General features: G+C 32.9%; 1 pseudogene; it reads right to left on the bottom strand.

The window, feature by feature from the left end:
* The window catches only part of LOC116687027 (extracellular calcium-sensing receptor-like), a 14,674-nt pseudogene that overhangs the window by 13,209 nt on the left and 1,115 nt on the right, over positions 1-350 (bottom strand).

Here is a 350-nt window from a genome sequence, read left to right on the forward strand (position 1 = left end):
CTGTTGGCTGCCAGTTTATAATTTCATACTTTGCTGCTGGGTCTCCATTCTCATTAAAATAAACGTCATCTCCTTCCTTAGTTTTGAACTGAATCCTTGTTACGTGCTGTAAAATCTAAGAATACATGTATCCATATGTATTATTATCTGACAAAAAATGTGTAGCCCTATTGGTTAACAGCATGATGGACTGATTGTATTTTACATTTTAAAACGTTTTCCATGTTAATGTAACTTACTTTAAATAACTATAATTTAAGTAGTTTGTGTTCAACTCACCGTAAATGGATCTAGCTGCACCTTGTTTTTACAGGTTTTTTTACAGCTGAGAATATTATGAAGTGCATGGG

This window comes from Etheostoma spectabile, chromosome 3 (genome assembly GCF_008692095.1).
Source record: "Etheostoma spectabile isolate EspeVRDwgs_2016 chromosome 3, UIUC_Espe_1.0, whole genome shotgun sequence".
Taxonomy (NCBI): domain Eukaryota; kingdom Metazoa; phylum Chordata; class Actinopteri; order Perciformes; family Percidae; genus Etheostoma; species Etheostoma spectabile.